We start from the raw sequence: 11,443 nt of genomic DNA on the forward strand, positions 1-11,443 counted from the left end.
TATAATAAAGTTTACTTCAGATTTCTTGGCAGATATCTAAAGATTATAGCTTTGTCTAGCGTTCTGAAGTGAAAATGTGGCAAAATATGCAAAACTAGCTTATGTACAAGCGAAAGAGAGCGTGAACAAAGAGAGCCTCTCTTTTGCACATACGACCTATTCTCAAAGCAATCTAGAAATGCTCTATCGCGGAAGCAGTCGCTGAAGACAAGTGTCAATGATTTCATGACGAAACGAAAAGTTTCAATGCAAAAAGCAATACTCAATCCAGTTGAAACCCGGAATAGACGAATCCAAGTAAAAATAAGAAGAAGACACACGACGGTGTTTGACAGATCATACAGGACAGCATAGGGCGAGCATTTTAAAATGTTTATAATAAATTCTAGCCAAAATTTAATTAAAATCTGATTGATGTATGGTACGGAAAAAGTTCCGAACTGTATGATAGATACATTTTTGGAAAATATTTAAAAAATTGAGATAAGCTTCCAGATATGTAATTCAGAACTTTTTCCTTACCGTACATCAATCAGATTTTAATAACATTTTGTCTGGAATTCATTATAAACATTTTAAAATGATCTCCGATGATGTAGATCTGTCAAAGCTTTACCGTCGTGCCTTTATTTTATTGATCTGAATTGAAGTTGATTTTTCACAATCCGTACGTTAAACCTTTTCGGAAGTGGTGCGCTGAATAGTGCTTCGCGATATAAAAACAGCGCACCACTTCCGAAATTAGGTTTAACGTACGGATTGTGAGAAAAATCCAACTTCGCTAGCCCCCAATTCCGGTTTTCAACTGGATTGAGAATATTGAGTTCTCACCGGGCGTGGCTAAAAGTAACCTTCTTTTTCTTCTTCTTCTTGAATAGCTCTACATTCCAACTGGAACATGACCTGCTTTTCAACTTGGTATTCTGTTGGCATTTCTTAGATGATTTTTTATACCAAATTTATGTTCAAATTTAGCAGGGAACATGTCCAAGGGCTTGACGATCCCTCCCCAGGCCATCTGCGAGTTGTGGGGCTTGCCTAGGATGTGGTGGGGTTTGACAGTGGGCCCTGTTAAACCTCTATAAAAAGCTGCATGTATCCGCAAGTAGGCCCCACCAAAGCGATCGTGTGCCGCTCAAAGCGCACAAGCCCAAGTCCTGGTGTTAGGTGGGACGCTAAACAGCCCTGACACGACGGCCCTCCGACGAGACAGGAGGTTTGCGCAGGCCCAATAAGCCGCCTAGAAAACCAATCATTACGAACAATATAAGAGATAATGCGACTCGATATTATCGGCAAAGACCTAGGCGACGAATACAGGATCACGATTGGAAGCTTGGAACATGGAATTGCAAGTCGCTAGGTTTCGCAGGTTGCGACAGGATGATCTACGATGAATTACATCCCGCAACTTCGACGTCGTGGCGCTGCAGGAAATCTGCTGGACAGGACAGAAAGTGTGGAAAGCGGGCATCGAGCGGCTACCTTCTACCAAAGCTGTGGCACCACCAACGAGCTGGGAACCGGCTTCATAGTGCTGGGCTCCAACGCGTGATTGGGTGGCAGCCAAGGGGATAAAAGGCCATTTCTTCAATTATAGCATCATCAACGTACACTACTGCCCACACCAAGGGAAACCTGACGACGAAAGAAGCGTTCTACGCACATCTGGAGCAGACATACGATGGATGCCCACTGGGGGACGTCAAAATCGTCATCGGCGACATGAGCGCTCAGGTAGGAAGGGAGGAAATGTATAGACTGGTTATCGGACAGGATAGTCTGCACACCGTATCGAATGACAACGGCCCACGATGCATAAACTTTGCAGCCTCCCACGGGATGGTAGTCCGAAGCACCTTCTTTACCCGCAAAAATATCCACAAAGCCACATGGAAATCACCTAACCAAGAAACGGAAAACCAAATCGACCACGTTCTACTCGACGGTAAATTCTTCTCTTCTTGAATCCGACCACTACCTCATTGCAGTATGCCTGCGCTCAAAACTCTCGACGGTGTACAATACGCGTCGAAGTCGGACGCCGCGGTTCCAAAACGGTAGACTAGCCAAGAATACGCAAAGCAGCTGAAAGTGTCACTCCCAACGGAAGCAGGTAGGCGCAGCGTCTCTTGAAGATGGCTGGAGAGATATTCGATCCGCCATTGGTAGCACCGCAACCGCTGCACTTGGCACGGTGCCCCCGGATCAGAGAAACGACTGGTATGACGGCGAATGTGAGCAGTTAGTGGAAGAGAAGAATGCAGCATGGGCGAGATTGCTGCAACACCGCACGAGGGCGAACAAGGCACTTAATAAACAGGCGCGGAACAGACAAAACTTGATTTTTCGGAGGAAAAAGCGCCAGCAGGAAGATCGAGACCGTGAAGAGACGGAGCAACTGTACCGCGCTAATAATACACAAAAGTTCTATGAGAAGTTTAACCGTTCACGTAAAGGCCACGTGCCACAGCTTGATATGTGTAAAGACATAAACGGGAACCTTCTTACGAACGAGCGTGAGGTGATCCAAAGGTGGCGGCAACACTACGAAGAACACCTGAATGACGATGTGGCAGACGAAGATGGCGGTATGGTGATGGCCCTGGGAGAACGCGCGCAGGACATAATCTTCCCGGCTCCGGATCTCCAGGAAATCCAGGAGGAGATTGGCCGGTTGAAGAACAACAAAGCCCCTGGGGTTGACCAACTACCAGGAGAGCTATTTAAACACGGTGGTGAGGCACTGGCTAGAGCGCTGCACTGGGTCATTACCAAGAGGAGGAGGAGGGGAGGGGAGGAGGAAGTTTTGCCGCAGGAGTGGATGGAAGGTGTCGTGTGTCCCATCTACAAAAAGGGCGATAAGCTGGATTGTAGCAACTACCGCGCAATCACATTGCTGAACGCCGCCTACAAGGTACTCTCCCAAATTTTATGCCGTCGACTAGCACCAACTGCAAGGGAGTTCGTGGGGCAGTACCAGGCGGGTTTTATGGGCGAACGCTCCACCACGGACCAGGTGTTCGCCATTCGCCAAGTACTGCAGAAATGCCGCGAATACAACGTGCCCACACATCATCTATTCATCGACTTCAAAGCCGCATATGATACAATCGATCAGGACCAGCTATGGCAGCTAATGCACGAACACGGTTTTCCGGATAAACTGATACGGTTGATCAAGGCGACGATGGATCGGGTGATGTGCGTAGTTCGAGTTTCAGGGGCATTCTCGAGTCCCTTCGAAACCCGCAGAGGGTTACGGCAAGGTGATGGTCTTTCGTGTTTGCTATTCAACATCGCTTTGGAAGGGTAATACGAAGAGCAGGGATTAACACGAGTGGTACAATTTTCAATAAGTCCGTCCAGCTATTTGGTTTCGCCGACGACATAGATATTATGGCACGTAACTTTGAGAAGATGGAGGAAGCCTACATCAGACTGAAGAGGGAAGCTAAGCGGATCGGACTAGTCATCAACACGTCGAAGACAAGAAGTACATGATAGGAAGAGGTTCAAGAGAAGACAATGGAGCCACCCACCGCGAGTTTGCATCGGTGGTGACGAAATCGAGGTGGTAGAAGAATTTGTGTACTTGGGCTCACTGGTGACTGCCGAAAATGACAGCAGCAGAGAAATTCGGAGACGCATAGTGGCTGGAAATCGTACGTACTTTGGACTCCGCAAGACGCTCCGATCGAATAGAGTTCGCCGCCGTACCAAACTGACAATCTACAAAACGCTCATTAGACCGGTAGTCCTCTACGGACACGAGACCTGGACGATGCTCGTGGAGGACCAACGCGCACTTGGAGTTTTCGAAAGGAAAGTGCTGCGTACCATCTATGGTGGAGTGCAGATGGCGGACGGTACGTGGAGGAGGCGAATGAACCACGAATTGCATCAGCTGTTGGGAGAACCATCCATCGTTCACACCGCGAAAATCGGACGACTGCGATGGGCCGGGCACGTAGCCAGAATGTCGGACAATAACCTGGTGAAAATGGTTCTCGACAACGATCCGACGGGCACAAGAAGGCGAGGTGCGCAGCGGGCAAGGTGGATCGATCAGGTGGAAGATGACTTGCGGACCCTCCGTAGACTGCGTGGTTGGCGACGTGTAGCCATGGACCGAGCCGAATGGAGAGACTCTTATATACCGCACAGGCCACTTCGGCCTTAGTCTGAATAAATAAATAAATAATGTTCAAATTTATGTTCAAATTTATGTTGAATATCTGCCAAAAGTAATCTTGATCTGTGAAGTGATGTGTTGAAAAAACTCATGCAGAATTTTACGGCAGTACTCTTGAGGGAACTCCTGCAAAGATTCTTGAAAGAACTCAAAAAATGCAAGTGGATCTCCCGGGGAATTCTTCCAGGAATACATAAGTAGATGAATTTTTAAGAAAAACCTGTATGAATGAACGAAAGAAAAGACAAACTTTCAGAACATTTTCTAGAGGAACATGAAAATTACTAAAGGACTTAGAGCAAGATTACCGGTGGTGAGTTTAAGCCGTTTGGCAGCGCAGTATCATTACTTGACACTTTACCGGTCGCGACTAAACGCGCTGCTATAACAGTAGCGCGACTGACAGGTGACCAAATTTGGTAGCGCGATAAGAGCGCTGCTATTTGATGAACTGTCAAATGTCACCGGTACGGAATACAGCAACCAAATTGAGAGCCGAAAATAGTGACCGATACGGAAACGAGTGACGAAACTAAAATGAAAGCGCTGCGCGGGTGATTAAAATGCTCGCAACCGGTAACCCAAGTAACCGTAAGCATTAAAACGTTGCTTTTGCCATTAGAGGAATGCCATCCAGGAATAACTCAGAAGGATCCTTTAGTAATTTTCAGTTTTTCCTTAAGAGCATCATTATCTGGTCAAACCCACGGAATATACAAGGGCCTGTTCAAATATTACGTAACTCAATAGGGGGTGGGGGGTTGTTCAATTTTTGTTACGATTTGCTACCAAAATATATGGGGGTGGGGGTGTTTCAAAATATTGTTACGCGTAACAAATTACTCACATGCGAGGGGGTAGGGGGCTATTGAAAATCACGTTTTTCGTGTTACGTAATATTTGAACAGACCCCAAACTTCTTTTTTGCGATAAATCTCGTAGTTCAACACAATAACTGAATGTTGAGCATAAAATTTCTAACGCGATTGAAAAATTCGTCACAAAAACAAACATCAAACATAAATAAATGAGCATGACTGACAACAACTGTTGTCAAACTGCGACGCGTTTCGAATTGAGGGGCTTCTCAAAGGTCGTGTGATTGTAAAATTGTAATCGTTTACTCCCCAGGGGTACTAAGTGGTGCTCGAAACATTGGCCAACATTCCGTCTATGTATTGGTCGATGCTATAAGTGCCTATAATGTCGACGTAAGCATAAATTGCAGCATTTCAGAATAGGCTGAATCTTTTCTGATCTTCAAAGCACTCTCAGCTTCTAATTGAATTAATTGATCCAAAGGAAGCACATGGAGCAAATCGTCTAGTGCTTTGTTCGACGTGCATCTCATTGCACCCGTTATGGCTAATCTAAAATTTTTCCGACTTCATTTGCACCGCCCTTTCTTTTGTTTTAGGCCACCATATTAAAGCAGCAATCTGTGTTTCACAAATTGAATCATTCTTGACTTTAATCCCCACTCTTTACCAAACGTCGCCTTACTTATCCATAAAGCGCTTGTAACTTTGCTAATTGCTTCGTCAAGATGTAAGTTCGAATTCAGCTTACTGTCAAGTCGTACACCAAGATGCTTGACTGAATTTGAAAGTTTCAAATCAACGCCTTTCAATTAAATAGGACATTGGACAAAATTATAAAAAAATAGGACATGAATTAATTTCTTTTCCTTGTAAACGCTACTACTGCGGTTTTTGAAGGATTTATGTTCAATACTTCTTTTTCACACCATAATATGATGAAGTTCGAAGCTATTTGTATTCGGTCATAAATTACACAGCCATATTTTCGTCTGACCAATATATCATGTGCGAAACCAATTATTTCGAAGCCTCGAGCTTACAGTTGTTTGAGAAGATCATCAACGATTAAATACCACAATAGAGGACACCCTTCTACTGCCCTCATACTAATTGATGAGCTTCAAAGGTTTTCTGATTCTGAAGATTTTCTCTCCTGATACGCGAACTGATTTCTGCTTAGAGGAGTTTTCGTTAAATAGGATGATTTTATACTTACTTGATACTTGATGGGCTACAGCTCTTCGATGAACCTACGCCGAATGGAGTATCCTTCTCCACTGGACTCGATCCTGGGCCAATCGCTTCCAGTCGCCCTGAACATTGAGCGCCCTCACTGCCGTAATCTGGAAAAGTGACGTAACAGCCATTTTACAACATGCATGTTTTCCATTTTTCTGTTAAAGAGCTCGATGAGTAGTACTCGTTAACACCATTTTTGGAAAATGGCGTATACGTCACTTTTTCAGATTACGGCAGCTCAGGTCCTCTTCAACTGCAAAAAGCCATCGTGTACGCGGCCTTCCACGAAGCCTGCGGCCTCTTCCGGGTTCTCTACTAAATATTATCTTCGCTTGACGTTCTTCCGGCATACGAACAACGTGACCAGCCCACCGTAGTCTGCCGTGTTGTATAAGTTAATAATATCCAGCCCTTTATACACCTGGTACAATTCGTGATTCATGCGACGCCACCAGATACCGTTCTCCTGTTTTCCGCCAAGTATTGTCCGCAGCACCTTACGCTCAAACACTCCGAAAGCTCTCCGATCACCGGAGAGCCACCGGAAGAATCAGAGTAGTATACAGCGCGAGTTTTGTTTTCGTTTGCAGACTACGGGAGTACGAAGTCCGTAATAAGCCCTATTTGCAGCTGCAATACACCTTTTCACCTCGCGGGTAACATCATTCTCGCGCGTTACTAATGTTCCAAGATACACAAATTCTTCTACCAGTTCAAATTTTTCACCATCCAGCACCATTTCGCTACCACCACCACTAATGAACCCACGTTGATTTCCAGCGACCATGTACTTCGTTTTGCTGGTATTGATCGTGAGTCCAATCCTCGCTGTCTCCCTCTTAAAAGGCACAAAAGCCTCTTTCACGGCACAGCGATCAATACCGATAATATCGATATCGTCCGCAAATCCCAGGAGCATATGCGATCTTGTGATAATGGTACCGCTTCTTTGCACACCAGCTCTCCTAATCGCTCCCTCGAGCGCTATATTGAACAGAAGATACGAGAGTGTATCACCGTGCTTTAATCCATCTAAGGTAACAAATACGATATTTCATCGATATTTCATCCGCAATCCTTACACTTGATTTCGATCCGTCCAACGTTAAACGAATCAGCCGTATCAGTTTCGCCGGAAAACCATGTTCAAGCATAATTTGCCATAATTTATTCCGTTTTACTGAATCGTACGCCATTGAAATCAATAAACAGATGATGTGTCTGCAAGTTGTACTCCCGGAATTTATCAAGGATTTGTCTCAGAGTAAACATTTGATCCGTCGTTGATCGGCCCTCACGAAAACCTGCTTGGTATTCGCCGACGAAGGACTCTTCAAGCGGTCTTAAGGGCAGTATCGACTTAAAAAGTAGAGAGGTTACGGAATTTTGTTCAATATTACCAAGAGGAATTTTGACAACTGATCTGCATGGAGCAAATTGTCACTTTTACTTACGGAATAATCGAGCAGAATATTTTTCCGAAAGTAAAGTGACAGCTCCCATTACTTTGCGTGGGAACCTTACAAATGCCAGTTTTGTTTTTTGTTCTTTTAATGTGGATACTGTTGTGAGAATTTTGTTTTGATTCTTTACTTTTTCGATTCAGTGAACGGAATTTAACATGTGATTGAGATAGAAAAAGAAATTTCTTTTGAACACGATACCAACCTCTAATCTGTTGAACAGAATACGGGACATAATTTTGTACGCCGAATTAAGGAGGGTTATATAATATAATAAATATATTCTTCGGTAATTGGCGCACTCCAGTCTGTGCCCTTTCTTAAAGAGAGGGCAAATGAGGCCGTCCAACCAGCTAGTAGGCATTTCCTCGTCTTCCCATATTTTCGACATAATATGGTGAAGAACTTCATAAAGCTGCTCACTGCCATGTTGGAGAAGTTGGAGCTGGTCTTTCCCCGCAGCCTTATTGTTTTCCAGCTTTTTAACAGCTTTTTTAACCTCATCTAGTGTAATTGACTCCACAGCTTGTCCATCGTCGCTAATATTTATTCTGTTCACCGATGCACCGTCATTTCCTCTATTTAACAAAGTCTCGAAGTGTTGCTTCCACCTGGCAGCTACTTCAGTTTTATCTGTCAGCAAATTCCCTTGTTGGTCGTTGCACATTACGGGAGATAACGCTGTCTTTCTCCGCACGCCATTGACAGACTCATAAAACCTCCGCATATCGTTCTGCTCCATTTTTTCCTGCGCCTCACTAATAACTTGTTCTACGTACTCTTTTTTCTTCCTACGGTGGATTCATTTTTCGGCTGCTCTTGCTTCCTTGTACCGATCTCTATTCTCTCTCTGTTAGTTTGAATATGAATCTGAAACATTAAGTTTTCCAGCAGCTGTTCTGATTCATTTTTTATACCAGTCAACTGTCAAAAAAATAAAACTGGTATAAGGGTTCTTTCACAAATTACGTAACGTTGAAGGGGGAGGGAGGGGGTCAAGCCGAGCGTTACGGTCCATACAAAAAAATTAAACCTTCCATACAAAAAGTGTTACGTGGGGGAGGGTGGGGGTCCAAAATCACCAAATTTAGCGTTACGTAATTTTAGAAAGAACCCTAACGCTCAGTTCTATTTTCTGCAGATTTGAACAACGATTGAATCACGAGATTTAAATATTTTTCAGTTGTTTTGGTGTATGAACGCGTCATTTCATCTACGGATCAATCCACTTTGCAGTTACGGCGCCTTTCTTGGCAGCAACATAATAATTTTATTTAATTAAAAATTTGAAAAAACATGAATGGAACACTGCTGGGGAAACCAGCGATATTTTGCCCCAGATTCAAACTAGAATAGTGGTCGAAAATTTTAGAATGAGACTGAATCACTCCTGATTTCACTCTCTACATCTCCCGGAAAGTATGCCGAATCGACAAATATTTCCGTTTTCCACTATTGTCGGCGTAGCACCAACATAGAATTCGGAAGTCGGGACTTCCGAACCGAACTTTCTTCCGAAGTTTTATCTGTCAAACTAATTGATGCGTTGTTTAGCGCATCTTTAGGCGAATCTAGCGCACTATTTCCGAAGTTGGGAAAGTTGCCTGTATCTGGAGAAAAATCCAACTTCGGTATAAAAATCGGTCCAACTTTTATCCGGATAGACAATAATTGTCGGTACCTCCATCATTACCGCAACTAGGGATCCTATAATGAGAGATATGCGAAAGCGGCCATTGTAAGCCAATCGAACACTGAGAACTGTCAAAACGTGAGCCAAATGAACGTTGTTATTAATGCAGATTGAGACGAGGTTGAGAGGTATTGAGATAGATTATAAGAAAAGTTGCATCGAATAAACAATTTGTTTTACTTTCGCGAGTAGAAGTAATCTAGTTTATGTATCGTGTGTTGTCTATTTGTATTGCACTTTTATTTTAGTGATAATGCTCTTGTTTGAACACTGTTAGTGCACAGACAAACATATTCCAAATTGTTATCAAATGTAAAGTCATATACAAGCTTCAACATTTTGCGCTGCGGCAAGTGCTGGAAGCGTTTGCTAACAAAAGTAACAGCGTTGCTAAATCGTCTGGAAAAGTATTTGCATATCTCTCATTATAGGATCCCTAACCGCAACAATATCTATAGTTTAATAAATTCTGTGATTTGGAAAAAAATTGCTTTTTCATTCACCAAAATTATTATAAATTCAGTAGAAAATCGAATTATAGCCGCTTTAGGGCACTGCACGGAAACATCTCTTTCTCTTTCGTTCCTCATTAATTTTGACGTTTACTGGCCTTGTTGTGTTCTAATTTCTTTACAGCGAGAAAGAGACAAAGCAGTCTGTCCGCGACGCACCCTAATGCAATCTGCAATACCCAGCCGGCTCTACAATAGATCGCTTCTCGACAACCGAGAGTACGTAGCAAACAATATTACCACCTTTGCGTTGACAAATTCTCTGACTAAAATATCTACATCACACAAAAACAATACCAAGTGAACACGTTAAAACCTATTTCTTAAAATTAAACTGTTTCTCAATCGAATTAGTCCTGAAAATGTAAGTTGAATTAAAAACTTTTGAATTTATGATTAATTAAAACTTATAATCTACAACAGAAATCTAAACATTGAAGAAAAAACTGTTACAATAGTCGGAAAACAGACGAGAGAAATTAAAATTGTAAGCTAACTTTAAATTAAACTATAAAAACATACAGTTGAAATATACATTTCTAGCTTGAAGCTAACTCCATCAAAAACGAGTTGGTCTATAGAGAAGTTTCTGCCGAGAAGTTTCATCCGTCCCGTAACAGAACTTCAAGAATTTTATTCGCAACCACTAGATGTCGAGTCAGAGTAAAACGGATCCGAGATGTTCTCGCTGTGAGCAGCCGGATAATTCAGGATCGTTAATCGAATGTGTCAAGTGTGGCAATCGATATCACAGTTCATGTGCAGATGTGCATGATGGCCCGGCAGAAACATCTAGCCCATATCATTGTACATTATGCACACAAAACTCCCACCTCCGCCTCTTTCCATTACCTCGTCCGTATCAACAACAGCCAGTGCGAGAGAAGCAAAGTTGCAGCTGGAAATGCAACGACTCGCGGAGGAGAAAAGGCTCCAGGAAACATTGATAGCCGAGCGGGAAAAGGCAGATAAAGAGATCCAAGAAAAATCACTACGTATGGAGAAAGAAAGGAACGATAAGGCCATTGCTGACAAAATCGTGTTGGAGAAAATATACATAACGCGCAAATACGACTTATTAGTGGCACAACTGGATACAGAAGAAGATGGTGCAAGTGTACGTAGTCGACGAAGCAGTAAGCGAAGCAACGGAAAGGTACAGGCCTGGATCGACAACCAGCCAGTAGCTCTGACATCTAAATCTGGGGAAAGTAACCCCACTGGAGTCACGCCACAGAAAAGCGGTTTATCGAATCAAGAACTAGGACCAGCTGCCACATCTGTTGCTACAAACTTGCCGCAAAACAGCCAAATCATTCCAACGAAATTTGTCAATGTGTGCATCGATCCGAGTATCAGTGCAGTGAGTCATCATCCAGGCGGATGGAAGGGTATGATCTCGCCTTTCTCCAATACCAAGCAATACCCGGTGGCGAACAGTACTGTGTTGTTACCATCTTGCCAATCCACCCCACTCGTCTTGCCAGGCGCGCATCTACCAAACGACCAGCCGGCTGCAA

This window comes from Armigeres subalbatus, chromosome 1, assembly GCF_024139115.2.
Source record: "Armigeres subalbatus isolate Guangzhou_Male chromosome 1, GZ_Asu_2, whole genome shotgun sequence".
Taxonomy (NCBI): domain Eukaryota; kingdom Metazoa; phylum Arthropoda; class Insecta; order Diptera; family Culicidae; genus Armigeres; species Armigeres subalbatus.